Source organism: Geotrypetes seraphini, chromosome 12 (genome assembly GCF_902459505.1).
Source record: "Geotrypetes seraphini chromosome 12, aGeoSer1.1, whole genome shotgun sequence".
Taxonomy (NCBI): domain Eukaryota; kingdom Metazoa; phylum Chordata; class Amphibia; order Gymnophiona; family Dermophiidae; genus Geotrypetes; species Geotrypetes seraphini.
Genome location: NC_047095.1, coordinates 66,678,423 through 66,705,871, shown reverse-complemented (window position 1 = coordinate 66,705,871; position 27,449 = coordinate 66,678,423). Strand labels below are relative to the sequence as shown.

Sequence of the window (27,449 nt, the reverse complement as noted above, 5' to 3'; positions counted from 1 at the left end):
GATTACGAGCAGGCAAAATAGGAAGGATGAAAGTGTTGTCCACAGAGGCGGAGAACTTTTCAGCACCTCCTCGTTTACACAAAGGCAACATACCAACAGCAAAATTATCCAGGTGGTCTGACTCACAAAGATCAGTGGTCCACGACAATCCTAAAGAAATGTGTCTCAGCAGACACTAGTGGGCAAAGCGGAAAATTAAAAAAATCTGGGATCGCCTTAGTTTTCCTTTCTGGTGGGCGAGCTTATGCTTAACATATACGTATGAGAAAATATATTCAAATTGGTTTGGGGTCCATTGACGTCTTTTGTAGATTTATTATAGTTGCCCTTTATCTTTATTTTCCGTTGTATTTTACCCACACATCCGGGGGGGGGGGGGAGAGCGGGAGGGGGATATATCTTTTGTTTTGGTATTATTCCTGATGGTAATGATGGATGGGGGAGGGAATTTTTATCTTTTGTATAGATTGTGATTGTTTATAAGTGCTTATTTGATTATTATTATTATTTGAACGTATATTGTTTTGCAGTTTTTGTTGGCATTAAAAACTAAATAAAATAAAAATAAAAAATCTCAAAATTGTGGCCCTAAATGGATTTTCCATCTTCTTTATCATTTCCACAAGGGGTCAGCCTTTTTTTTTTTGCAACCCTTTCAACAACAAAAAAAATCCCATAGACCAACACCAATTTCGAACAAATTCAGCAAATAAAGCTGAAACGTTGAATGCTGGTTTTAAGATGAACTGTACTGTGAAGATCTATTTAAGATGTGATTATTCATCTGTAACCCAAGATGTTTGTAAGAGTCTTGTTTCTTATATTCTGTGCATGTTATTATTGTAATACCGCCTAGATATAGGCGGTTGATAAATTTTTTAAATAAATACCACTAAAATAGAAAAAGAATATATCTAAAGTGTGCTCATAGATCAACTCTTCACAGGAACAACCATGAACATAAGAATTGTCGCTGCTGGGTCAGCCCAGTGGTCCATTGTGCAGTCTGCTCATGCAGTGGCCCCCAGGTCAAAGACCAGTGCTCTAAATGAGTCCAGTCTCACCTGCGTACATTCCAGTTGAGCAGGAACTTGTCCAACTTTGTCTTGGATCCCTGAAGGGTGTTTTCCCCTATAGCAGACTCCAGAAGAGCGTTCCAGTTTTCCACCACTCTCTGGGTGAAGAAGAACTTCCTTACGTTTGTACGGAATCTATCTCCTTTCAATTCTAGAGAGTTCCTTCTCATTCTCTCTACCTTGGAGAGGGTGAACAACCTGTCCTTATCTAAGTCTATTCCCTTCAGTACCTTGAATGTTTCGATCATGTCCCCTCTCAGTCTCCTCTGTTCGAGGGAGAAAAGGCCCAGGTTCTCTAATCTTTCACTGTACGGCAACTCCTCCAGCCTCTTAACCATCTTAGTCGCTCTTCTCTGGACCCTTTCGAGTAGTACCGTGTCCTTCTTCATGTACGGTGACCAGTGCTGGACGCAGTACTCCAGGTGAAGTTAAAAAACTAGTGGTCTCCCTCTGTGTTCTAATCATAGCACACAGGTTTTTTAAAAATAATGTGCATAATTCCACCACAAATTGCCAAAAATATTTTTTAAAATTCCACTTATCATATCTCGTAAATAGAGCTGAAACTCTGGCCTGGACATGGCCGTGTTTCATGATAGCTGAGTTAAATTGCAGAATTAGTCTGGGCTTCGATCCTCTTTATCTCCCCGAGTCTTTTCCTCCCACTCCCCCATTAAATGACATGTGCAGAGCAGATGACGGTCCCTATACAGCTGGCTGACTGTGGAGAGAGGAGACTTTGGAGAAAGGGGCTTCCTGGTGCTCCTTCCGGGTACGAGAGAGCGCAAAAAAAGTCCACCAAGACAGTTCCACAAAAACAAACGCAAAGGAAAAGGCAAAAAACCGTGGAACTGATGATCCTGGAATAGAATTTATTCATAAATGGTGCAGAGGTATACACAATGGAATGCACATTTTCTTCTGTATAGCTCTGCACCATTTATGAATACTGTAATTTATATTCCAAGATCATCAGTTCCATGGTTTTTTGCCTTTTCCTCCTTCCAAGGATGTTTTGGATGCTTGTGGATCTGAACCGAAATAACGTGGAACAATGTTCTCTAGATTTATCAGGAACGGTCAGTAAATTAAAAGTTAACAATACAATGTGCAAATATAAAAAGATGGGAAAATCTGGTAACCCTAGATTACTGCAACCAAGAACCTGGGCTTTTCTCTGTGATGTGAAAGTGAAACAAACTCCTGCCACACCTCCCCTGGACTTTGCCTGCCTTTGAAGTTACTGGCCGATAGTAGCACTTTCAGTCCAGGTCTGTGGCCTGCTGCTCAAACTTCAGGAAAAGCCACATTCATCTCAGAGCTATGAGGATGAACTTTAGGGTTGTGCTCAAGGAGGAAGGGATAGGGGTAAGTACCCAGGGGCTCATGGAAGCCGGGTCTTGCGAACCCTGAGTCTGACTAGTTGGTCTCATCAGTGGGTTGATGGTTGGGACTGTGGCTCTTCCTGTTTCCTCACTATACCCAGCCCAAATTGGCCTTAGGAGCAGAAGCTAGGAAGAGGTCTGGCCAGTAGGAAAAAGGAGGTAATGATGCCCCTGTATAAGACTATGGTTAGACCTCATTTAGAATATTGTGTACAATTCTGGAGGCCACACCTTCCAAAAGATATAAAAAGGATGGAGTCGGTCCAGAGGAAGGCTACTAAAATGGTGTGTGGTCTTCGTGATAAGGCTTATGGGGACAGACTTAAAGATCTCAATCTGTATACTTTGGAGGAAAGGCGGGAGAGGGGGGAGATATGATAGAGTCGTTTAAATACCTACGTGATGTAAATGCGCATGAATCGAGTCTCTTTCATTTGAAAGGAAGCTCTGCAATGAGAGGGCATAGGATGAAGTTAAGAGGTGATAGGCTCCGGAATATTCTAAGGAAATACTTTTTTACGGAAAGGGTGGCAGATGCGTGGAACAGTCTCCCGGTAGAGGTGGTGGAGATGAAGATTGTATCTGAATTCAAGAAAGCGCGAGAGAGGCATGTGGGTCTCTTAGGGGGAAGAGGAGATAGTGGATGCTGTGGATGGGCCATTTGGCCTTTATCTGCCGTCATGTTTCTATGGTGTCAGGTCAAAAGCGCGCCGGGACAAAGGCGTGCCCAGACAATTGAGCGCAGTGTGGAGGCGCGCGCCGCTCAAATTTACTGTTTTTAGGGCTCCGACAGGAGGGCTTGGGGGGGGGGAACCCCCCCACTTTACTTAATAGACATTGTGCCGCGTTGTGGGGGTGTTGTGGGGGGTTTGGGGGGTTGTAACCCCCCACATTTTATTGAAAACTTCACTTTTTCCCTGTTTTTAGGGAAAAAGTTAAATTTACAGTAAAATGTGGAGGGTTACAACCCCCCAAACCCCCCCTAACGCCGGAGTGATGTCTATTAAGTAAAGTGGGGGGGTTCCCCAACAAAACCCCCCGTCGGAGCCCCTTAAAACTGTAATTTTGAGCGGCGCGCGCCTCCGCGCTGCGCTCAATTGTCCGGGCGCGCCTTTGTCTTTCGCGCCGTTGTCTATGAACCTGTTTCTGTGATTTTGGAGACTGGACCTGAGTTTCCTGCACAGCAGCATCCAGCACTGCAACGTTTTGGAGAGCACCCATAAGTCCCCCTTCCTTAAAGTGTGAGAGAGGTAGGCCCAATACCATCCACCAAGCAGATGCCTTAGGAAACATATTACTCTGTTTACCGCACCAGTGCCCAAAGCGAGGTACAATGTGTACAGCTGAAGTAGATGCAATTTCATTTAAAAGATATCAAATATGACAATCTGGCCATAATAATCTTTAAATCAACAACTTCTCAACACTTAGGATTCAATCACCTGAATAACTAAACAAGAAAATTCCTGTCATGACTCACATATAACATTTATTTATACATTAAAACACACTGATTAAATTTAACCTGACTGAAAGATAATGGAAACGTGATACTAATGACATCAGAAAGCAAAGTGTGTATCGGTGGATGAGGGTCAGAGCCATGCAGAGGCCTTTAAACCTAGAGCTAATGGCAAGTGATGAAAGCAGAGTCGGAGTTCACAGCCTATACAGTACATGTGGCTAATCCGTCAGGCAAGGGTTAACTGGGAGTGCACACGAAGCCCTCGTGTCAACGAGCGCACAAGCAATAATAAATTAAATATTTAACAGAGGAGGAAGGCCATTCATCAAGTCAGTACTGTGTTTTGCAAGCTGTCGGGTTCTGCTTACATTGGTTAAAATAATCTTTATATTTCATTAAGCACCCAAATAAGCTGATCTTCCCCACTAGCTCTATGGATGACTTTAATTTTCAAAATCTGCAGATACATCTTTTATGCCCTGCAGCTGCCGCAGGGCATGCTAAGAACAGAATCCCATTGAAGACTAAAGTAGAGTTTTATTAGCTGGTAGCTGAAATAAATCGACAGTACACGGGGAAAAAAATATATATATATTGTGTCTGAAGTTGTCTTTGATTAAGGCAGGATCAATCATTCACCTTTTCGGTTAACATATGGCCCTGCGTTTAGAAAAATAATTGTGAATATGTGTGTGTACATGAATAAATATTCAGTAAGCCCTTTGTGTAACTGTACTGTATTTTAAGAAAGCAATTATCCTTTGAAAATCCAACAAAGGTTCCTTGGATATTAAATGTCTGGCACACTGGCAACAGCTATTTCTGTAGATGGACTCACACTGGGAAAAATTACTCTAGAAGCTCTGGGATACAGATGTCTAAAAGCGCAGTACATCCTTATGGCCAGGGGAGGCGCTCTGGGTGATTCCAGGGAAGTCAGAAAGGACTGGACGTCTATATACAAAAAATGGATGATGGTATTTATACCATCCTAGAGACGGAGCTTGATGTATTAACTCAGGAAGTCTGTTCCAGGCAGAAGGTGCAGCAAGATAGAAAGGACGGAGTCTGGAGTTGGCAGTGAAGGAGAAGGGTACAGATAAGAGAGATTTACCTTATGAACTGAGTTCACGGGGGGGAACATAGGGGGAGATGAATGAAGAGAGATATTGGGGGGGCTGCAGGGTGGATGCACTTATAAATCAGTAAGATGAGTTTGAACTGCATATAGAAATTGATGGGGAGCCAATGAAGTGACTTGAGGCTCTGGCAGAATACACGGTAAGTCGTGCAGCAGAATGTTGAACAGACTGAAGGGGGGAGAGATGGTTGAGCGGAAGACCAGAGAGTAGCAAATTGCAGTAGTCTAAATGAGAGGTGATGAGAGTATGGAGAAGGGTTTTGGTACAATGCTCGGAAAGGAGACGTCGGATTTTGGTATTGAATTTTGGTACTGAATTTTGGTACTGAATTTATACTGGCAGTACTTGCTTCTGATTATTAAGTGCTTGTAAATCTTGGGCCCCTAGAGTTATATGGCTATACATGTCTATATTTGTGTATTGTGTGTGTGTATGTATAGAGGACGAGGAAGAGAGAGTTAGACAGACAGGCATACTCTACTTTAGGGATGCCCAAGTCCGGTCCTCAAGATCTACTGGCCGGGTTTTCAGGATATCCACAATGAATAGGCATGAGAGAGATTTGCCTGCATTGCCTTCTTGGTATGCAAATCTCTCTCATGTATATTCATTGTGGATATCCTGAAAACCTGGCCTGCCAGTAGATCTCGAGGACCGGATTTTGGCAGCCCTGCTCTACTGTTTTCAAAAATATTGAATAAACATGAAAGATGGAAAGTTCTTTTTTTTTTCATGTTTTTAGACCTACAAGAGAGTGGTAGAAAACTGGAACGCTCTTCCTGAGTCTGTCATAGGGGAAAACACCCTCCAGGGATGTCATAGGGGAAACACCCTCCAGGCATTCAAGACAAAGTTAGACGAGTTCCTGCTGAACAAGGACGTTCGCTGATAGGGCTGGTCTCGGTCAGGGTGCTGGTCTTTGACCTGAGGGCCGCCGCGTGAGCGGACTGCTGGACACGATGGACCATTGGTCTGACCCAGCAGCGGCAATTCTTATGTTCTAAACAGCAAAGCTAATCACATGAGTATTTCTTAAAAAAAAAAAATACTATCTGGGTTGCTTAAAAGGATAATTTTGAATGTGGAAATTGTTATACATCTAAACTGAGCTGTCCAAATAGGGGCCAGAATTTGGACATTCTATAGATGTTGATACGTAAATAACTTATATGAGGGCTACAGTATCACATACAAAGAGTGAAAGCAAAATTTGTGCCACTGACTTGAGGCAGACTTTCTAGAATTTGGGGGAAAATGTAAAACAAAATTAAAATATATAAAAAACCCCCAAAGAACTCCAATGATATACAGTCGACGTCACCTAAGTGCACGTCGGTTAAGCGCACGCTTCGGTTATCTGCACCCGACCACCATGGTCCCGTAAAGTCCGGATAATTCCAATTCTGATAAGCCCACAATCCGCTTATGCGCACTGATGTCGTAGGTCCCGCCTGTATTCTTTCACGCAACGCTCACTCCGGGTAAAAGCAGTCACTTAGATGAGCTGCGTGTTTCAGAACAGCGGTCTAGGCCTGGAAATGTGTCCAAACTTTCGGAACTGCACCGTGGCATCACGTGGACAAAAATCAGTGTCTTTGGCTGAACGTGTCCACCGTGCTGATGTCAGACGCCGATTAGGCGTTGTTATTACAGTACTTGTAACTTAATTGAGAGTGGTGTACTCCAGGTCCTCCTGCAGTTGCTCACGTACGGTTCCCCCAATTAAAGCGATAGAGACCTATACACCGCTTTCAATCGTAGCGAAGCTGTTGGCTTCAAGGTTGAATAGGAAAGCAACAAAAACCACGGGATAATTGCAAACTTCAAACGTCATTACAGGTCACTCGTCCTACAATATGTGACGGCAGCGATCGATGCAAGCACGGAATCCTGCCCCCGAGCTGCTGATCTCGCGAGAAAAATGACTGTGCTCGACTCTCTTCACATGGCACTCCGATTAAGCGCACGTGGCAAACCGGTCCGAAGGGCTTGCACTTAAGCGAACTCGACTGTAATAGAAAAGCCTAAAAACGCACCAAGAATCAATCGTAACAAAATACACATATCAGCTATTGTGAATCTTGTGACCTGCAGAAAAACTAGTGTGTGCTACAATTATTTTCCAAATCAACACCAAAAGCCTGCTTAAAAAAAATAAAGTTTTTAAGAAAACCTTAAAGTTAGACCAATATCACACAGGGCTATTTTTTATACAGATTTTCCTGCTTCTAAGCCCGTTTAACAGTCTGTAAACATTTCCCTTTGTAGACTGACATGGGAAAAATTCTAGCAGAAATTGTTCCCAGGACGAGGTATTTGCACTGCCATCCGTGCTGTGTGCGCGTATATTGGATAAAATGCAAGCGCAGAACCTGGACTAGACGGACGCATTTTCACCTTCCGAGCAGGCGTATATTTGTGTGTGGCGTCTGCACTCAGAGTGGGGCTGATTCTGGCATCTCTGCTGCCTTTGTGTCTTCGCCTAGAAGACTTCCAGCGCCTGTGGTGAGCAAGGGACAACCTTAGTTTATAGAAACCCATATATGGGGTATCGGGAGTGCATGCACTGATCAATTCTGCTAAACTTTATTTCTCTTTATTTTTAGATGCTTTGAAGTTTCGCCACAGCCATGTCGGCACAGAGCTTTGGCCTGAAACGTGATTGCGTTACATTTTGTGGAATTGGGTCTGCTCTATTTATTTATATTCATCTGTAGAAAAAGACCCCTAAGGGCTCCTTTTACTAAGGTGCACTAGTGATTATCACACGCTAAATGCCAAGACAACCAATTTATCCCGATAGATGTTTTAGCATTTAGCGCATCCTAAATCGTTTAGTGCGCCTTAGTATAAGGACCCCCAAAGACTTTTGAAATATGCATCCAGAGAGAAATTGGAACTTATGTTGCAAATGAGATTAAAGCAATACATGGGAGTGCCGTCTTCAGCCCCCAAATGAAATTGCTGCGTTTGTTGGGCGGGACTTACTACTCTTAATATGATGGTCTCACCCAGTAGCGTAATACAGGTAGGAGGAGCCCGGTATTTTGGAAAAGCTGGTGAGATGGGGCCGGGGATGGCGTGCATCTGCGCACGCGCGAGTAAGACGTGATGATGTCCCACGCCTGCGTGCCACGTCCTCATGTCGCATCTGCGCGTGTGCAGATGCACACCAGCCCCGGCCTGAAGAGACGAGGTTTGTGTGGGGCTGGGTTTGGGGGAGAAAACAGGACGTGGATGGGGCAGAGCAAGGCAGATCGAAGGGGGGCATAAAGGGGTGGGCTGGGGGGGGGGGCGAAAAGTGGTGTGGCCCTGCGTCCTCTTTTACCAGATAGAAAATCTGGTAACCCTAGTTAGGATAGAAGCTTGTATCGTAAACTTTGTACTGAATCTATGGCAAATTGTAACCTGTTAACTGTGTGTGGCGCAGTGGTTGGAGCGACAGCCTCAGCACCCTGGGGTTGTGGGTTCAAATCCCGCGCTGCTCCTTATGACCCTGGGCAAGTCACTCAGTCCTCCATAGCTTCAGGTACACTAGATAGATTGTGAGCCCACCGGGACAGAGAGGGAAAATGCTTGAGTACCTGATTGTAAAACCGCTTAGATAAACCTTGATAGGTGGTATAGAAAAACTTGAATTGTACATTATGTATGTTTTAGCTGTAACTCGTTCTGAGCTCTTTGGAGAAAACGGGGTAGAGAACGAATTTTATAAATAAACCAGTCCTGTATAAATGAACGGACCCTATTTTAACCCTCTTTATTGACTGAGAATAATAGGAAACTTTGCTTTTAGTGATGATCTTGGTAAGAACTGGTTTTTGCACGCAGGACACTGAATCCTGGCATCCCCCAACGCCTTTGCAGTGTATCATTCACTGCATTTGCTCTGGCAGGACGATCTCAGTCCGCTGGTAGGGCTTTGCAAATTCCTCATGCTTCTACCATCGCATCCTGGCAGAGAGACTGCTCAAAGGCCAAAAGCTCTCGTGCCGGCTGCGCATCGAGCCTTTGCGCTTCCTGCATTCTAGGGGCAGAGAAAAGAGCTGCCGCGTTTGAAAACTTTCCACCACTGAAAAGGAGACAGGAGACTGTGGATGAGCAAGGCTGAGGCTGAAGAGGATGCTGGAAGGAATTCCGCGGAACTGGAGTTACAGTTTGTGGGAAGATACATAGCAGATGACGGCGAATAAAAACCCGAAGGGTCCACCCAGTCTGCCCAACCTGATTCAATTTAAATTTTTAAATTTTTTTTTTCTTAGCTATTTCTGGGCAAGAATCCAAAGCTCTACCCGGTACTGTGCTTGGGTTCCTATTGCCGAAACCTACTCCAGCCCATCTACACCCTCCCAGCCATTGAAGCCCTCCCCAGCCCATTCTCCTCCAAACGGTTCATAGACAATGGCGCGAAAGACAAAGGCGCGCCCAGACAATTGAGTGCAGTGCAGAGGTGCGCGCCGCTCAAAATTACTGTTTTTAGGGGCTCCGATGGGGGGGTTTGTTGGGGAACCCCCCCACTTTACTTAATAGACATCGCGCCAGCGTTATGGGGGGGTTTGGGGGATTGTAACCCTCCACATTTTACTGTAAACTTAACTTTTTCCCTAAAAACAGGGAAAAAGTGAAGTTTTCAGTAAAATGTGGGGGGTTACAACCCTCCACACCCCCCACAACGCCCCCACAACGCGGCGCGATGTCTATTAAGTAAAGTGGGGGGGCTCCCCCCCATGCCCCCCCATCGGAGCCCTAAAAACATTAATTTTGATCGGCGCACGCCTCCGCGCTACGCTTAATTGTCTGGGCGCGTCTTTGTCCCGGCGCGCTTTTGACCTGACACCCCTCCAAACGGCCATACACAGACACAGACCGTGCAACTCTGCTCAGTACTGGCCTTAGTTCAATATTTACTCTTATTTTCTGATTCTAGATCCTCTGTGTTCATCCCACGCTTCTTTGAACTCCATCACCGTTTTCTTCTCCATCACCTTTCTCGGGAGCGCATTCCAGGCATCCACCACCCTCTCCGAAAAGTAGAATTTCCTAACATTGCTCTTCCATTGTGCTATTTTCATTGCTCTGAGGTGGGGTTGCAGTTGTAAATAGGATAGTGGCTTTCAGTTGACAGTCCCCAGCTTCCAAAGGCTTTGGGTGAGCCTTGTTGCTCTTAATCTCAGACATTCCTTGGCATTGCCATATCTGTAAAACATCTGGTTCATCCTGAGAGGGCAATTTCAGCAGGTTAAACTTACAAATATCCATACTGGGTCTAGCCCAGTCTCCTGTTTCCAACAGTGGCCAAATCAGGTCCCAAGTACTTGGCAGAAACCCAAAGCGTAGCAACATTCCAAAATCCCAAAAAATAGCAAGATTCCGGAACACCAAAGAATAGCAACATCCCAGGGCAAGCTGTCTCAACAGCAGACTTTTCCTCCAGGAACTTGTCCAAACCCGTTTTAAACCCAGCTAGGCTAATCGCTCTTAGTCTTACCTCATCCTCTGTGAAAAAAATATTTCCTCCTATTTGTTTTAATGTTCAATAATTTTTATTGAGTTTTAAAAATAAAATATACCTAACAAAAATCTTACCAAGAATATCATCTCAACTCAGTTAATACATTGTAGATATATAAATTCAAAGAAATCATCAGTTATCACCACAATACAAACACGATAAAGTACCTCCCAACACTCCCTCCCCCTTCCCATCCCCCATCCCCATTTCCAAATATTACTAATAAATAGTGCTTCGCTTTATGATTACAAATGTAACGAATTCACTCCAAAACTGCCTGCTCTGACTGCTAATTGCTGTATATAAGGTTCCCAGATCATCCCCAAATTTACTCTGTTTTTTATAAGATGGGGGGGGGGGGGGTCGCCCTAGTTTCCATAATCATAAGAGCATGAAATGCTGCCCTCCAATGCCAAAATGAGGGTGGACTTTCTTCCAACCAATGTTTGACCTATAATAAAGGGTTTACGAAATAATTCCCTAACCCCTTTCTTAAAAATCCTGTCCCATTGAAGAAATAATACCATCTGGGGGGAAGGAACCACAATTCTAGAAATAATTGATCCAAGAAAAACACAAACAGCAAAAAAGGTTTTTTCTTTCAATTTCATTGAGGGTCCCCTAATCTTTGTAATTTCTAAAAGAGTAAAACAAAAAATGGATTCATTTTTACTCGTTCTACACCACTCGAGATTTTGTGGACCTCACACAGCAATTATCGAAATGGGCCCACTGGACAATTCCTCCCCCTCAGTCCTGGGGGAATGATTTGAGTTGTGGAGGAGCAGCTTAAGGTGGAATGCTGTGGCAATTGTGTTCAAGTCAAGCTCCTTGTAACTCTGGACAAAGGTGCGTTAGGGCCTTAGCGTGCGGAATAACGCACCTTGAGGAGGCGATAGTTTTTTGGCTAGAGCAATCCGGTGTGCGCGCTAAAAACGCCCGCCAGGAACAGAGAAAGTACCTGCATAAGATATGTAAACTACTTTGGGTCTACCACAGAAAGGTGATATATTTGATCCATGCTCTTTCAGAGGAAGGGCTGTGGTTCACTGGTTGAGCTGCTGCCTCGGCACCAGAGGTTGTGAGATCAAATCGCCGTGCCGCTCCTTGTGACCCTGGGCAAGTCACTTAATCCTCCAGTGCCATCAGCTTTGAAATGCCAAAGTGACAATAAGGCAGTGTACAAGTCTATTCCCTTTCCAACAGGGGTCTACCCAGGTCACAAGCACCAGGCAGAAACCGAAAGAGTAGCAACATTCCAGAGCTGAGATTGTGATGTCATAATGCCTCATTCCACCAATGCCTAAGAGCCAACCTCTTGGGATGTCACAATGGCTTCATTGTCCTATACTTGACTCACATAAGAATAGCCATATTGGGACAGACTGAAGGTGGGGCTCACTGGTAGAGCTGTTGCCTCTTCACCCAGAGTTGTGAGATCAAATCCCAGTGCTGCTCCTTGTGACCCTGGGCAAGTCACTCAATTCTCCAGTGCCCACCGCTTTGAATGTCAGCTTTGAAATGCCAAAGTGACAAAAAGGCAGTGTACAAGTCTATTCCCTTTCCAACAGGGGTCTACCCAGGTCACAAGCACCAGGCAGAAACCGAAAGAGTAGCAACATTCCAGAGCTGAGATTGTGATGTCATAATGCCTCATTCCACCAATGCCTAAGAGCCAACCTCAGCTGGGATGTCACAATGGCTTCATTGTCCTATACTCGACTCACATAAGAATAGCCATATTGGGACAGACTGAAGGTGGGGCTCACTGGTAGAGCTGTTGCCTCTGCACCCAGAGGTTGTGAGATCAAATCCCAGTGCTGCTCCTTGTGACCCTGGGCAAGTCACTCAATTCTCCAGTGCCCACCGCTTTGAATGTCAGCTTTGAAATGCCAAAGTGACAAAAAGGCAGTGTACAAGTCTATTCCCTTTCCAACAGGGGTCTACCCAGGTCACAAGCACCAGGCAGAAACCGAAAGAGTAGCAACATTCCAGAGCTGAGATTGTGATGTCATAATGCCTCATTCCACCAATGCCTAAGAGCCAACCTCTTGGGATGTCACAATGGCTTCATTGTCCTATACTCGACTCACATAAGAATAGCCATATTGGGACAGACTGAAGGTGGGGCTCACTGGTAGAGCTGCTTTCTCTACACCCAGAGCTGAGAACAAATCCCAGTGCTGCTCCTTGTGACCCCGGGCAAGCCGCTTAATCCTCCAGTGCCCACCACTTTGAATGTCAGCAAGAAAAAGGCAGTATACAAGTCCCCTAAAACCCAGATCTCTTCCAGGGCATGAGCTTTGGCTTGCCATCCCTCAGAGGTGACACAACAGGAAAAGGTTTCAGATTTAGGTCAGGCAGGTCTCTTGTAGCTGAAGGTGAGTTGTATTCATGTACAGCACATATTTTCCTGACAATCTAAGGGCCCTTTTTGCACTTACTCTGCATTAGGTACAGAATTAACAGAAAAACTTGTGCAGTAAGTACAGGACATGCTCAGCGTCCGCCCTCCTTTTGCGTCACAGGGCAGATACTCAATGCACGGGCACAGTAGCATAGTAAGAGGGGATGGGCAGGGAGGAGGGCAGACTATCTTGGTGGGGGCACTGTCACCTCTCCGCCCCCCCCCCGTACTTCTTTAAAATCTTTGTCGGCGCGAGCAACTACTGTAGCCTGCTGCTTGCGCTGGCAGGACCAGGAAGTGACATCAGAGGGAAAGCTAATGCCTGTGTGAGCAGCAGGCCGAAGAAGCTTCTCACACTGGTGAAGATTTTAAAAGGTACAGAGGTGGGAGGCAAGGGCGTGAGTGTGGCGCCTCCCCTAACCCCCTCGCTAGGCCACTGCACAGGCAGCATGTTACGTGCAGTGGCAGATAGCATGGAGGCCCTTGTTCTGTCTTTCACAGGAAGTAATGCGGTGCCGACACCCTCCAAAGAAATAAACAAGAACCACAGCGTGGTACTCCGTGGCACATCTCTCTTCAGATTCCCTCCTACACATCACTCACCTCACGATTCCTCCTACATGTCGCTGCCTTCTGATCGTCCCCCAATACATCCCCCCCACCAACCCCCCTGAAAATGACCTAACCCACCCATGATAACTTGGGCAATAAAGGGGAGAGTGTGGTGCAGTGGTTAAAGCTACAGCCTCAGTACCCGGAGGTTGTGGCTTCAAACCCTGCACTGCCCTTTGTGATCTTGGGCAAGTCACTTAATCCCCCCATTGCCCCAGGTACATTAGCTAGATTGTGAGCCCACCAGGACAGACAGGGAAAAATGTTTGAGTACCCGAATAAATTTATGTAAACAGTTCTGAGCTCTCCTCGGAGAATGGTATAGAAAATTGAATAAATAAAAAAATAAAAAATATTGTTGTGTACTCATTGGGACTCAGATAAGTCTATTCCATAGACCGAATGGATTGTGATTTGATGGATCGAATGAATGAATTGTGATTTGACCTGAATTGTGATTATCATTGTTGGGACACTGAATTACATTGAATTCGACCGAATGGATTGTGATTTGATGGATCGAAGGAATGAATTGTGATTTGAATCGGGACAACCACCTGTTGGGATTTAGATAAAGTTATTCAATGAACTACAAAGTGTGATTTGGGACTTTTTAGTATTGGTATTTACACATGAATTTTTCTATGGATGAACTTTTGAATGATAAATAACTTTTTATATACACATATATTTGCCTTATTTTTGCACTTTGCATTTTAGGAAGGCACGTTGCACTTTTTGATATAGGTACTTTATGGACGGGGCTTTGTGAGCCGCTTTTTTCCGTCCCTCTATTATTCGCTTGTGCACATTAATTATTTGTGCCAATTGAGACCAAATGATGTACGGGGCAAAGCTTATTTAGGTTTAAAACCTGGCGCCAAAAAAAGTCACCCGATATATATCCAGGCCCGTACTGAGGTGTCTCACATCTATTAATTCATTATTTTTATCTGGTCTTGTGAATATTCTTTGAGAATCTAATATCGGGCACTGTCACTGCCTTTTTGCTTTGATTTATTTAAAACATTTATAGCCTGCGTATCCCGAAATCTACACGGGTTATGACCATCATACATAAGCATCAACAAACAGCCATTAACAAAAAACATTTGAAAGCATTCTTTTATAAATCTCCTAAAAGTGTGATAACTAAAAGAAATTTGTCATTTCATATCCAGGGACAGCTCTTTTTATTTGTTTACAAACCACAGCGTTTGGAGACCTAATACCGCCAGCATCTTTTATGTACACTTCAGGCAAGGTGTTCTTGAAGGGAGAAGAGGCCCAGTTTCTCTAATCTTTCACTGTATGGCAGTTCCTCCAACCCCTTAACCATCCTAGTCGCTCTTCTCCGGACCCTTTCGAGTAGTATCGGGTCCTAAATGTTGATACATGAAATATCTTTCTTCTTCTCCTTTCTTTCCTTGACCTCTGAGGGATTTTCTTTCTTCTTTTCTACCCTTTCCTTCCCCTTTCTTTCCTTCGTTTAGCCTCTCCTCCCCTCCCTTTTTTTACTCTTTTCTCCCCCTTCTTTTACTTTTGTTTTCCTCGCCCCCCCTTGTCTTCTCTTCCTACCACTTTTACCTTCCCTTTTTGTGTAACATAATTGGACATGCTTGACCACATCGTACTGTATTATATTATCTATTATCATTAATCCCTGATTTCTTTGATATTGCCTTTATATGATAGTCCTTGATTGTTCTTATGACCCTTGTACACCTTTTTCCTTTTTTCTATTTCACTAAAACTCAATAAAATTTCAAGGTACATGAAATATCAGAAAACCAGATTGGATAAAATAATCAAAATCAAAAACGAGCAGACGTAAAAGTCTCCCGTCTGAGGCGCTGCTTCGCATCTTCACCACAGGTTCTGTTGGTTCTTTTTTGCTCTGCCTTAATGGATGTTCTGTTCAGTGGATGTATATAAGTGTATCGCCCCCATAAGAATTCTCCAGCTGGATTCCTCCGGAGCTCTAATTTCCCAGAACAAGCCCCACATGCCTAGCCTTTTCAAGGAATACCCTCCCCCACACACAAGTAATACGATCCTTCACCTTTCCACATTGCTCTTCACGCCACCTAGTGGCACATTCATCCTCCCGTTCCCCATGATAAACAACCTACCATCCCACCTAAACTCTCCAATTCACATGCGAAGCTGTGCTAGGGCTAACGCATACTTAACACGACGTTACATGGCGTAGTGTGGGATACGCTCACACATCCTGCAGTATCTGCCAAAATAGTGCATACATGCTACTCTGGGAGCTCAAAGATATCTGAGTATTGTTTGGACGGAGTGTGTCGGAGGTAGAGAGTAGGCATTCGTGCACTAAACAAAATTATGTATGTAAATTATGTAAACCGCTTAGTTTTAAACAGTATAGAAAATTTTTAAATAAATAAATAAACCACGAAACCACATTACTGCGCACTAAGGGCTCCTTTTACAAAGCCGCGCTAGCGGGTTTGACGCACGCATCGGATTGGCATGTGCTAGCCGGAAATCTACCGCCTGCTCAAAAGGAGGCGGTAGCGGCTAGCGTGTGCAGCAATTTGAGGCCTTAGCGCGGCTTTGTAAAAGGAGCCCTAAATTAAGCTGCGGTAAGGCCTAATGCGTGTTTACTGCACGTGGAAAACCGTACCGTAGGGCACTCCCAAGCATCCCATGGTAGTTATAGGCTTGGCGCATGCTTCCTACATGCTAAAAAATTAGATCCTATTTTTTAGCATTGGGCGCATATATGGAGGGGGGGAGGGGACGGACGGTAGACGTTGACTGTGCAAATTGTCTTGTATGAGCCCTGTAAGTTCTCACATGCTAACGGAAAAACTAGTGCTGGCCATTTATGGGAATTATGAAAAGTCGGCCATTTTACTGCTCTGCTAAAAATGGCCACAACTTTTCAGAACAATTGGAGATGCTAAATCCAATGGAAATTACCTCTCCCAGGACACGCTCAAGGGGTTTTCTCAATATTTACTTATTTACTCAGGGCTCCTTTTACAAAGCCAGGCGCTAATTTGCCGCACGCACTCCTTTTGAGCGATAAAGCCGCCGGCGCGACTTTATAAAAGGAGCCATCAGTTTTTTACACCATTCTCCCAGGGGAGCTCAGAATGGTTTATTCAGGTATTCAAGCAAAGTGAGCCAAGTATAGGACAATCAAGCCATTGTGACATCACCGTTGGCTCTTAGGCATTGGTGTTAATGAGGCATTATGACATCACAATAGCAGCTCTGGTTATCAGAGGCTGAAACTCTCCACACTATTGATTTATTCAATGTTCTATACTATTCTCCCATGGATTTATTCAGGTATGTCTCCCTGTCTGTCCAGGGGGGCTCACAGTCTAATGGACCTGGGGCAAAGGGGGACCAAGTGACTTGCCCAGGGTCACAAGGAGCAGTGTGGGTTTGAACCCTCGACCTCAGGATCATGAGGCTACAGCTCTAACCCCTGCACCACACTCTTAGATATAGTATGGTAGAAGATGGCATGGCAAGCATTGTTGGACAGAGATGGCAAAACATAATTAAGAAAGCATTGGGGGTGCTCAAGACACCCGCAGAGCCAGATGCTATGGCTTATTATTTTACATTTGTTGATGTTTTCATGATGATGTGCATTTTTATTGATATTCTGAGATGTGCCCCACTCTGACATTTTATGAAGGGGGTTTATCAAATTTGTTATACTTTTCAACTGGTATAAAAGGGCCCCTGATTTGTAATGCCAATCAAGTAGCCATGTTTGATTGCCAGAGGGATCAAAACGGAAAATTGGGCCGCAGACTCAGATTTAGCACGTAGTTTCATGGCATAGTTATGAGTCATTCTCAACCCACTACGGACCTGTTTTCTAATGCTGGTTCTGTTCCTGGTGAGCCCAGTCAGGTTTAACGTAAACAGCCTGACGGCAGTTTTGAAGGTTCTACGAAGGTCCAGGGGCTTGCGCTATGTTCATTTACACCTTGAACAAAGGGACATCCCAAAGCAGTTTCCAGCAAATTCCATGGCTCAGACGTCCCAGGCCCAGTTCAGTTTCAGACCCTCGATAGCATCTGCCTCTGCTCCAGCACAGCTTAACGCTCACAAAAGCCTGAATGCTAAATGCTCCCCTTTCTGCTTGAAATAACATGAAACCCGATACTCGTTTATTGTCTGATGAGCACTGTTCAAATGCCGAGTTAAGTCATTTAAAAGCAGATTAAAAAATTTAAAACCACAGCAGAAGAACACATTATAATTCTTGCCGGGGCTTGTCTTTTTCCCAGCTGAATGCACTCACAGATTTTCTCAAAGTTGGCTTTCAATGGTGCGCTGTTTCCCTTCCATCTGCAGGTTCAAGCCCACTCTAGAAAACCCTGCAGTTCCAGTTGCAGCAGTGGGGGGGCAGTGTCATTGATAGCACAGCAGACTGAGAACCAGGAGAGCCAGGTTCAAATCTCACTATGACACCTTGTGATCTTTGGTAAGTCACTTAACCCTATACTGCCACAGGTAAAAATTCAGACTGCGAGTCCTCTGGGTAGGGTTACTGGATGTCCAGATTTCCCTGAACATGTCTTCCTTTTGAGGACTCTGGAATGAGGGGCATAGACTCAGAAGCAACCTCAGAAAATACTTTTTCATGGAAAGGGTGATGAATGTGTAGAATGGTCTACCAGCGGAGGTGATGCAGACAAAGAGTTTGAATTCAAGAAAGCTTGGGACAAATATGTTGGATCTCTAAGGGAGAGGAGGAGATAGTAGATGGTGTGGGTGGGCAGACTAGATGGGCCACAGGGTCTTTGTCTGCCTTCATTTTTCTATGTATACAAGAAAGAAAGAAAAAAAAGTATGACAACACACTGGATTCAGATAGGCTTAAAAAATGGTCAGCCATCTCCAAAATCATATTTTTTAACATTACAACCAAACCTTCCCCTCCCCCATGGACAGGCGCAAGTATAAGGCCAGTTATGGCGATGGCCGTGATACACTGTGTAGACCTAGAGACTGAGAACTGAGCCCATGCCTGCTCCTCTGTTCCCAGGTCCTGTTTTCAAAACATGAGGAGGGATGGGATGTGGTATTGTTACCGGATGTCTTTTTAGAGGACCGTCAAGGTGCCCAGATGGACTTTTCAAAACCCGGCAGTTTGTCCAGGTTTTGGAAAGCCCCGAGCTCCAGCCGTGTCTGGAGGGTCTCTGAGCATGCGCGGATGATGTCGCACGGAGATCGGGAAAAAAAGACGAGGCCTTGTGGGGGTGGGGCTGGAGGCGGAACAAAGCAGGGCTGGGGTGGAACAAGGGTGGATGCATTTGGGATTTTACATCACTAAAAATGGTAACCCTTTGATGAGGTAGTCTGCACCCCATCTGTATATTATCACAATGCGAGACAGCTAGTGCCATTGTGGTTTGGTGAATAGACTCTTAAGAAGAAAAGGTCTACAGAGGAAGGAAGTTTGCAGGTAGGGTAGAACAGAGGCTGTAGAAGCCAGTGGTCAGCAGAATAGCTGTATTTTACATTTTCTATTAAAAAGTCCAGACCGGTCAAATATTGGCCTGTTGGCAGCTCCAAACGCAGGTCCCATTCTGGATCTTCTTCATCTGCTGGAGCTGGCAAAGGATAGCTGCTATACCTCCAAAGATGGAGGATGGTTGCCGTGTGCTTTTAGGGGCTACACGTTAGCTCTGAGGTCCTTGGGCAAGAAATAGTATCAAGAGCTGCCTGAGCATGTCATCTGGGAACTTGGAGAGAGTACGGGGAGGGCTGAGAGGGACATTTAAAAGAGGACACATCTAATATACCAGAACCTGAACAAATCTTCAAAGGAGACCAAGCAGAAAAATTAACATCCATGGAAGTAAGCCTCGAAGACGTACACAGGCAGATAGAAAAATTAAAAACTGACAAATCAACAGGCCCGGACGAAATCCACCCTAGGGTACTGAAAGAACTAAAGGAGGAAATAGCGGAACTACTACAGCAAGTCTGTAATCTATCCCTGAAAACAGGTGGGATCCTGGAGGATTGGAAGATAGCCAATGTTACGCCCATCTTTAAAAAGGGATCGAGAGGTGACCCGGGGAACTACAGACCGGTAAGTCTGACCTAGGTCCCGGGGAAAATGGCGGAAGCACTGATAAAAGATAGCATCGAGGAGCATCTAGAAAGGAATAAACTTATGATAACAAGCCAATATGGCTTCTGCAAGGGAAGATCGTGCCTGACGAACTTATTGCACTTCTTCGAAGGAATTAACAAACGGATGGACATAGGGGACCCCATAGGCATCGTATACTTAGACTTCCAAAAAGCCTTTGACAAGGTACCCCACGAACGCCTACTTCGGAAACTGAAGAACCATGGGGTGGAAGGAGACGTACACAGATGGATCAGGAATTGGTTGGCGGGTAGGAAGTAGAGGATAGGAGTGAAGGGCCACTACTCGGACTGGAGGAGGGTCACGAGTGATGTGCCGCAGGGGTCGGTGCTTGGAACGCTGCTATTCAATGTATTTATAAATGATCTAGAAATAGGGATGAAGTGCGAAGTAATAAAATTCGCAGATGACACCAAACTATTTAATGGAGCTAGGACTATAGAAGACTGCGAAGATTTACAAAGGGACCTGAACAAACTAGGGGAGTGGGCGACTAGATGGCAGATGAAGTTTAATGTAGAGAAATGTAAAGTCTTGCACGTAGGAAACAGAAACCTGAGGTACAGCTACACGATGGGAGGGCTGTCATTGAGTGAGAGTACCCAAGAAAGGGATTTGGGGATAATGGTGGACAAGACAATGAAGCCGTCGGCACAGTGCGCAGCGGCTGCTAAGAAAGCGAATAGAATGCTAGGTATAATCAAGAAGGGTATTACAACCAGAACGAAAGAAGTTATCCTGCTGTTGTATTGGGCAATGGTGCGCCCGCATCTGGAGTACTGCGTCCAATATTGGTCGCCGTACCTAAAGAAGGATATGGCGATACTCGAGAGGGTTCAGAAGAGAGTGACACATTTGATAAAGGGTATGGAAAACCTTTCATACGCTGAAAGATTGGAGAAACTGGGGCTCTTTTCCCTGGAGAAGCGGAGACTTAGAGGGGATATGATAGAGACTTATAAGATCATGAGGGGCATAGAGAGAGTAGAGAGAGACAGAAATAGAGAGAGAGAGAAAGAGAGAGCTATAATGAGAGAGAGAAAGGGAGAGAGAGAGATAGAGAAAGATTGGAGAAACTGGGGCTCTTTTCCCTGGAGAAGCGGAGACTTAGAGGGGATATGATAGAGACTTACAAGATGATGAAGGGCATAGAGAGAGTGGAGAGGGACAGATTCTTCAAACTTTCGAAGACTACAAGAACGAGAGGGCATTCGGAAAAATTAAAAGGGGACAGATTCAAAACCAATGCTAGGACACCTGGAATGCGTTTCCAGAGGGCGTGATAGGACAGAGTACGGTTTTGGGGTTCAAGAAGGGATTGGATGATTTCCTGAAGGAAAAGGGTATAGAAGGGTCTAGATAGAGGATTATTATACAGGTCCTGGACCTGATGGGCTGCTGCGTGAGCGGACTGCTGGGCATGATGGACCTCTGGTCTAAACCAGCAGAGGCATTACTTATGTTCTTATGTAGCTCTAGCCCTCCTCCCCTCAAAAACTGATGCAGATGTAGCAGGATGTCAACAAGTGCCTTTCTTGCAATGATATGAGGATGAGCATCTGCTCACCGTCTATATACTCAGGAGTCATTCATACACAGTCTAACTAAACCAAGAGCATCTCCTAAGCAGGACTTTTCCAACTGCTACCCTAAAGTCTCCATGGGGGAAAACAAAGATTTCAGTAGCTTTTGAAACAGCCCAAAATCTATCTCAACAGGGTTATATTCTGACAGCCTTTTCCGACATTCTGAAGATACTCCAGCCTCCAGTTCTCCATTTACATTGTTGAAAATTTTATAAATTCTACTCAAAAATGGATGCCAGCGAAGATCAGCACTAAACACATTTTTAATCGGAAAAGAAAGGGAATGGGACTTGATATACTGCCTTTCTGTGGTTACAATCAAAGCGGTTTACATATTATATACAGGCACTTAGTGCCAAATTCTATAGACAACGTCATAAGTTAGGCAGTGGTAGGTGCCTTAGCACCTAATAACTTAATTGCTTTAATTGGTTTTAATTGGCGCTGCAATTGATTGCACCGTTAAAAACTCATTTAACAAAAAGTAGGTACTGGTAGATGCCTACAAAGGTAAGCATTGTAATTGCATCTAAGGATGCGTCTAACGGCACCTAAGGTCAACGTAGACGTGCTTAGGGGTGGCGATGACCTTTGACACCGTTAGACACGATTCTCAAAAGAACTTAGGCATCTTCAGTGTAGATCCGTAATACCCTGGCCTACATTACAGATGCCTAAGTTTTGTGGTAGGCGCCATTAGCTGTGATTCTTTAAACGGTGCTTAAGCATGACTGACACATGGCCAGCGCCATTTTTGTAGGCGTCCAACTACTGATAGCTGATAGCTCACTAAGCAATTAAGCTGAATGTGCATCTCGGCAGGGCACCCAAATTTGGCAGCCATATGTGGAATCCGGGGTATTGTGTGCAAAGGGGAAATAGCAACTAACCTTGAGCAAAACACAACTGTCTGTTAGCGATACAAGAACATGTTGGCAATGAGCTTTCTGGGCTTAACTCTATAAGGATTCATCTAGGTTTAGGTGGTATAAATGCTTGCAAATGGCAATACCCCTAGCAGTATGGGTGTATAAAGGTCCACTTACTTGCATAAATGAACGTTATAGAATATACTGTCGAGTAGAAATTGCTCAAACAAAATTTTGGATTTTGAAAATTCAGTGCTTTAAATATCATTACCATCCACTTAAACCTCTTTCTTGCACTGGAACCATTGATGGCCACTTTCTCTTTGCACAATGCCCATTACAATTTGAGTCGCCATGCTTGGACTATTTGCAAATGATGCAGCCATTTAGAAACTGAGCCCACATCTAGTGCATTGCAGTAGTCCAAAACATTAAGTATCATCACACGTGAAACTGTTCTAAGGGCCTAATATACTAATTGAATAACAAATAAACTGCCCTGCACGGTAACTAAGTTTGGACATCCTGAGGGTAATTCTACAGTGTGCCATAAATTAGGCAGCAATTAAGCACCTAATTGTAGGCGTAATAATGGCAGATAACTGTAGTTTTTTTTACTTTGGCGGATATTTACAGTACTTTGGCGACTTTCGGCGTGTCATCAAACGTTATTTTTCCAGTTCTCTTTTTGTGACATTTTTTCTTTTTTCCTTTATCATCATGGACCCCTGATGAAGGTTGTCCGAAACACGGACCGTGTTGGGTCCCTTGCCTGGTAAAAGGTTTTTAGATACGATTTATTTGTCACAATAAAATTTGCCTGCATCGTGTATAAGCCTGCAGTTTTGGTTTGTTTGCTCAGATAACTGTAGTTAAGCACTAAAATGGGAGTGAAATGGTAGTTAGGTACGAAAGTATGTAAGAACATAAGAATAACAAAAAACAATAAGGAACAATGCTGCAGAAATTTTTAACACCTTTTTAAACCCGAATGGTGCTCAGAATCCACGGATGGAATGGAAAAAGCTCAACGTGGGGAGCAAACCCCTAAAGCATTTTTCACAGAATCTATCATTGCACCACCGATTTTGGTAGAAAGGTGATTAAAAAATATTTCTTAAAAACCGGTGTAATATTGTTATATGTCCATAAAGTGAATAAATATCTTTGCTTTGGGTATCCAGAACATAAGAATAGCCATACTGGGTCAAACCAGTGGTCCATCTAGCTCAGTATCCTGTTTCTAACAGTGGCCAATCCAAGTCATAAGTACCTGGGAGAAACCCAAATAGTAGCAACATTCCAGAACCCCAAAGAGTATCAAGATTCCATGCAGAATCTCAGAATAGCAACATTCCAGAACACCAAAGAGTATCCAGATTCCATGCAGAATCTCAGAGTAGCAAGATTACGGAATCTCAAATAGTAGCAACATTCCGGAACCCCAAAGAGTATCCAGATTCCATGCAGAATCTCAGAGTAGCAACATTCTAGAACCCCAAACAGCAGCAACATTCCAGAACCCCAAAGAGTATCAAGATTCCATGCAGAATCTCAGAGCAGCAAGATTACAGAATCTCAAACAGTAGCAACATTTTGGAATGCCACAGAGTATCCAGATTCCATGCAGAATCTCAGAGTAGCAAAATTCCAGAACCCCAAACAGCAGCAACATTCCAGAACCCCAAAGAGTATCAAGATTCCATGAAGAATCTCAGAGTAGCAAGATTACAGAATCTCAAACAGTAGCAACATTTTGGAATGCCACAGAGTATCCAGATTCCATGCAGAATCTCAGAGTAGCAAAATTCCAGAACCCCAAACAGCAGCAACATTCCAGAACCCCAAAGAGTATCAAGATTCCATGAAGAATCTCAGAGTAGCAAGATTACGGAATCTCAAATAGTAGCAACATTCCGGAACCCCAAAGAGTATCCAGATTCCATGCAGAATCTCAGAGTAGCAACATTCCAGAACCGCAAACAGCAGCAACATTCCAGAACCCCAAAGAGTATCAAGATTCCATGCAGAATCTCAGAGCAGCAAGATTACAGAATCTCAAACAGTAGCAACATTTTGGAATGCCACAGAGTATCCAGATTCCATGCAGAATCTCAGAGTAGCAAAATTCCAGAACCCCAAACAGCAGCAACATTCCAGAACCCCAAAGAGTATCAAGATCCCATGCAGAATCTCAGAGTAGCAAGATTACGGAATCTCAAATAGTAGCAACATTCCGGAACCCCAAAGAGTATCCAGATTCCATGCAGAATCTCAGAGTAGCAACATTCCAGAACCCCAAACAGCAGCAACATTCCAGAACCCCAAAGAGTATCAAGATTCCATGCAGAATCTCAGAGCAGCAAGATTACAGAATCTCAAACAGTAGCAACATTCCAGAACCCCAAAGAGTATCAAGATCCCATGCAGAATCTCAGAGTAGCAAGATTACGGAATCCCAAATAGTAGCAACCTTCCGTGCTACCAATCCTAAGGCAAGCAGTAGCTCCCCCCCATGTATTTAGGTGCTCTTCTATAACTGGGCGCTTAAGTGTTCTCGTGTGTAAATGCAACAGGGGCATTCACCTTGGAGGGGCATGGCGATCCCACTAGTCTTGTGTGCACTTTATAGAACGCCTGCATGTATGCACACAACTGCCGCATTTAGGTGCGACCAATTACACTAGCCATGTACTTGGCCTAATGTTGGACAGATTACTGGGTACTTAGGCTCGTGATTATAGATTACCGGCTAAGTGGTCACATTTTTGGTGCCTAGGTTTTAGCGCCCTTTATTGAACTGACCCTCCCCACCCCCTAGTCTTACAGGAAGGTGAAAGATGTTTTCATCTGGATATTCAAATGGATTTATCCAGACAGTCATTACGAAATGCCCTGATACTGTCTGGGGAGGACGAGCAGCCCAGGACTGAGGGAGGTTGGAGATGAATGATACAGATAAAGTTAGGACAGACTTTTTTTTAATCATAAACTATTTAGACTGCCTTTGTTTCCATAATAACAGCGTAAAAATGTAATAAATATATAAAATTGCTGTCCTGATTATATCCCAAAATAGGTCAGTTTCTGTCTAGTAATCTTGCCTTCCAGGGATAACTCAAGAACATCTTCGTTGGTGATCCTAGCTGTCCATGGGATTCTTATAAGTCTTCTCCATCACCACAGCTCAAAGGTGTCGATTTTTCCTTCTATCTGCTTTTGTGAGTGTCCATGTCTCATAGCCATATGTCGCAATTGGGAACACAATGGCAGTGATTGGTCTTTGTTTGATGGTGATTGTAGCTAGCAGTCTTCATTAATTTTGGATCCTAATGAGCTGAAGGAGAACCATCCAATATCTTCCCATGTTGGGCCATGACACTGCTGACCAGAGTGTATCAATGACATTCATCCCCATCAGCCCACCTTCAGACTTCATTTGAGGGGATAGGGGTGGGAGGGAGGATTCTCAAGGTTAAGAGCATTTTCAAATGCATTCTCTTTTGTCTATTGAGAAATGCCTTGTCCTTCAAGCATGCAGTTCTTGCCCCCATCCACCTACCCCTTTAAGTCCAACCCCCACTCCCCAAGACAATGGGGGCTGCCCCAGAGGTCTCCAGGAGTTGCCACTGGCCCCAGAGCCTTGCATTGAAGAACACTTCTCTAGGGGATATTGAAAAATAAAATTTCATGTGCCAGTACTGAAATTTTCAATATTGCCTGGAATATCCAATTCAGCGCAATTGGATATTTGCAGACATATTAAGCTCCATAAGTGAAAATATTTGCACAGTGCATTATCTTGATTGTACACCAAGGTTTAACCTTATTAAGTAGACCACAGGAGAGTAGTCAAAATTTCTGGTGACACCAGAATGAGGTTTGGAATGCACTGAGCGAGGCAATTGCAGCACCAGAATGAGGCTTGGAATTCCCAGGGAGGCAGCTGGTACACCACACTGAGGCTTGGAACACTCATTGATTGAATAGTGAATACTACCCAGAAACTATGGAAGAAACTATCGAAGAAACAGAGGCCAGTAAGTGAGTAAGTAATATCATTGACTCATGTGGGTGGGAATGGAGGAGATCAATTGCGGAGATGGCTGGGTATGGAATGTAGCTTAGTGGGAATGGGTTAGATTCCAGTGGTGATGGGCATGGATGGTTGAAACTCTCTATTCAAAATGGTGGCTGTGACATTGAACACTGATCTCAGTATTACCACTAGGAGTCAGGTCATTTGGGAAATGGTGATTTCTCTGGGGGAGGGACCTTGGGGATGAATGTTCTGAGGAGGCTTTGGAAGAGGGTGGATGCTGTTGGGGGAGAGGCTGTGTGAGGGAAGACGGTTTTAGGGGTGCATGGGGGAGGGGTTTAAATCAGCAAACTAATACCCCCTTCTCCCAATATTCAACCTGCTGCATAGTTAGCTAATCACCAATTGCCAAGATAATGTCTCAACAGTTAGAGGGGATATTTAGGAGTATTTTCTGGGCAGAAATTAAAAATGTGATAAACTGCAATCAAACTATTTAATAGGATGATTAATTGCAATGAAATGTTTTAATTGTGCAATAACTGTAATATGTTAAATAATATAATCCTGGGCACATGGTCCAATTACAGAGAACCAATTTATCACTTACCTGAAATTTTGCAAATTGTAGAAATGTTAGGCTTTGTTGTTTTTTTTTAAAGCTAAGTAAAAGTTCAACCAATGCACTTCAGGCCTGCCGTACAATCCCTGCTAGATCAGGACTGAGGCTTCCATTGAACAGCTCCTCCAGAGCACCCTAATACTGTCCTGCAGTGCCCCCTGTCAGATCAGTAGTGAGAGCTCTGCTACACACAGCTATTCCAGCACCCCCTGCTGGAGCAATATATAATCAACCCCTCACATACAGCTCTGCCAATGCAGCTCATTCCTGCTCTGTAGCATCCCTTCGTACTCTCAATTTAGACTTCTCTTGCGATTACCAGCCAGAACCAGTTGTAGCGATCATGGATAAATCATTTGTCTCTTGAAATGCCTGAGCAGTGACAGGAAGCATAGGGTTCTCTAAAAGATTGAAATGCAGACTCCCAAAGCATCATCCAATGTGGGAAGTGTTGTGTGCTCTTTCTAAAGAGTTTGCCTCAGCTCTGCTTGCGTGGTCCTTTCTGGTCTCTACCAGAGGAGAGAAAAAGACCATTGTCCCCCTCCTCTCTAGTGTGTGCAAAGTTCCCTCC

General features: G+C 44.2%; 1 protein-coding gene across 1 annotated transcript in view; it reads right to left on the bottom strand.

The window, feature by feature from the left end:
- The window catches only part of DMBX1 (diencephalon/mesencephalon homeobox 1), a 55,634-nt gene extending 28,659 nt beyond the window's left edge, over nt 1–26,975 (bottom strand). Inside the window, exon 1 of the mRNA XM_033917019.1 lies at nt 26,867–26,975. The gene's annotated coding sequence lies outside the window, so the exon portion shown is untranslated. The remainder of the gene's footprint in view (nt 1–26,866) is intronic.
- Nucleotides 26,976–27,449: the final 474 nt, after the last annotated feature.